Raw genomic sequence first — 3,225 nt, forward strand, 5'->3', positions numbered from 1 at the left:
TTTGAGACGACTCATTAACTCCTTTAATTATATATATTTCTTACATATAGTAAGGCAACAGAACCAGGCAGCACATACTTTAGCTTACTTATCTTGTAAAGGACTAATCCGAGTTTGTTACAACTTGAGACAATCCCCTCATGTATCTTTCACTATATAAATATATATTTCATTCCCCTTTTGACAAAAAAAAAACAATTAACAAAGCAAAGGCTCCAATAAATAATAATTTTACTTGCGACAAAATCCAAAAAAGTTGAGACTCCATCCAGCTATGTTACATGTTCAAGTAGCCTTAGCTGGCACTCACTCCAATGCAGTAGTAGGTTTCGCATCAGAGAGAATCCAAATACACCACACTCTTGTTATGTGTTTACTTGCTATACCCTAAACAAGACTTATAAATTAAAACTACCCACACGACACTATGTATAAAAGCGTGGATGCAAAGTAAAAGTTTTTATTACAACTTTAATGCTAGCTTTAATGGCTACTAAAATACCCATATTGTATATAGTCTATCTTTAGTATGTGTTTAGTTCCGATTATATTTTTTCATTCAACGTTTGTACTTTATTTACTTGCAAAACTGAGAAAGGTAATAATTACAATTGTTTATGACAAATAGGCACCACATCAGCATAATTGTGAAAAAATGCCTAACCATTGGGGGAAGCTTTAAAAAATAACTTCCCCAAATGGTAAGCATGCACAGAAATTGAATTCACATTTTTCTATTCTCAATGCATACGGAAGAGCATAAGAGGGGAACTATTGAAGTGGTGCCTATGTGGCAGCATTTATTGAATAAACACCCACGGTTTCAAACACCCTCTTAATTGTAAAGGTTGAAAATGTAACTTAAATTATTACTTTTTATACATAAGGTATTAATTCCCATTTTCTCTTATTATATCCTATATTTAAGTTATTTTTTATTAATAAATGCTACTAATTAAATCTATGTCAATATTTTTATACAATATAAACCCATATATTTTAATACTAACTCAAAAATGAAAACCATTCTTTATCTAAGTGGTGGCTACGCAATCCAACCATCTAAATCAAATTGACCAACATATGAAGTCATAGTTAAGTAATAAAATTTTTTAAATTGAAATAAATATAAATAATTACAAAAATATAGAAAAAATATGTATAATAAACAAGAATTATTTTTATTGATAATGAAAATGAAATACATAATTTAAAACTAACCAAAAATGAAATTACTTTACTATTTTTCAAAGATCAATAGTTCAACTTTTGGGTCAAATGTGTTAACAATTAATGTCATAAATTAATAATAAAAATTAACAAAACATAAAAAAACATAAATTTTGCAAAAAAAAAACATTCAAGCACATGTATAATGTCACATAATTATATAATTATCATATTAAACAAAAAAATTGAATAAGATTATGAAACTTTCTTTTGACTAAAATGCTCATTTTTGAATTTAATCCCTATTTAATTGTGAGGTTTAAATTGTTAATTGAACTACTATTTTTCACCTCATTCAATCCCCTCTATTTAAATCTTACATTTTTTTTTTGATAAATGAACAAAAAAATACACCAAAAAGATAAAACATTACAAAAAGAAGAATTTAGCCAATCAAGTAGGCCTATCAATGATACTTGAAACTTTACAACCTAATCCGATTATCGCATATTTGGATGAGGTGTTTATATAATCATATTTGAACTTTGCAATATTCATCTAATTAATAATAAAAAATACATAAAATAAAAATACATAAAATTTATAAAAATTTTTTAATACATTATTGCTATCGTTATCATTATCTAAAATTATTAGGTGCAAAGTATGTACACGTTTAATAATAATGTGAAAAGTAGGAATACTAGTCGACACATTCCTTCCGTTGCCCAATTAAATGCTGAAATGTTTTAAAGTTAATATATTAACTCATTAATATAATTGTATCACACGTCACGTTCAAAGAATGTCGACATGTCCGAGTGGTTAAGGAGACAGACTCGAAATCTGTTGGGCTCTGCCTGCGCAGGTTTCGAATCCTGCTGTCGACGTCCTATTATTAGGACAATCGCTGAATTATGAAATATATAGTCTAATTGAGAACTTAGCGTCGTTCGTGGCCCATTGGCTCAGTTGGTTAAAGACATTTTAAAACGTGTTTCATATATTATTCCTTATCTATATTGATCGTTTCTTTTCTTCTATTCCTCTATTTTCTGTTAGAGATATTTTAAAACGTGTTTCATATGGTTAATTGGTTCAGTTGGTTAAAGCGTCGTGTTGATAAACGTCGCTGGTTCATAGACCTGCACGGGCGCTAATTAAGGTCATTCTCTTTTCGATTGATTTTCATCTTCTGTTCCTCTATTTAAAAATAGTTGTTTGTTAAATATATTTTTTAAATAGATTTCGGGTAGCCTATTAGATCAGTTGGTTAGAGCGTCGTGCTAATAACGCGAAGGTCGCAGGTTCGAGACCTTTATTGGCCATAAAAACAGCATATCTGCTTTCAATTTTGGAACAATAAACATACTACAGTTTTTGTTTTTCATCTATTTTTATAATTGCCACATCAGAAAACAAATTGAAACACGTCCTTGAACCATGTTTTGCCTCGAAAAAACAATCTATGTTTTCTAAACTATCAAAATAGTGGTTTCTAGAAAACAAATTCTCTAATTAAGATATTGTGTGATCCATGACACGATATCAATCACAAGATAGTTTTTGCCTTTTTTGAACCATCACAATAAGAAATTCAAAAGCACATTTTTAGTTTCGGTTTTGAAAAGAAAATTAACAAATTTTACATTTTTTCTCAAAAAGAATTTATTTTTCAAATCAGATGGTTTTGATTTGTTGTTAGAACTTACAACAAGAATAGATAATGTTTTACATTTGTGTTTTTTGAAACCAGGGGCAGAGATTTTTTTTTCCTTTAAAAGTTACAGTTAACGAGGAATTGAAACACGGTGCCTCATGCGGTGTCCTGTGCTTAGGAATGTAGGAAGAATTTGTAGATAAGCTTAATGTGACCGTTAGAATATTTTAAAAATGAAATAACATCTATAGCATTTGTATTGAATATGGGTGGATTGAAAAACTGATATAGATCACGGACCGATACTTGCAATATTTTGAACCTTGGGAGGAAGAACACCCGCTTTAGTAGCGTGATAATCAACAAAACAAAACAAAACTGGAAAAGCAGTCGGC

General features: G+C 29.4%; 1 non-coding gene across 1 annotated transcript; it reads left to right on the forward strand.

Moving 5' to 3' along the window:
* The first annotated feature begins 1,977 nt into the window (after nt 1-1,977).
* TRNAS-CGA (transfer RNA serine (anticodon CGA)) lies at nt 1,978-2,060 on the forward strand. Its single transcript has one exon. It is a non-coding gene; the product is annotated as a tRNA-Ser (tRNA).
* The last annotated feature ends 1,165 nt before the right edge of the window (nt 2,061-3,225 follow it).

The sequence above is a fragment of the Nelumbo nucifera genome, chromosome 3 (genome assembly GCF_055504915.1).
Source record: "Nelumbo nucifera cultivar China Antique chromosome 3, China Antique-T2T, whole genome shotgun sequence".
Lineage (NCBI taxonomy): Eukaryota > Viridiplantae > Streptophyta > Magnoliopsida > Proteales > Nelumbonaceae > Nelumbo > Nelumbo nucifera.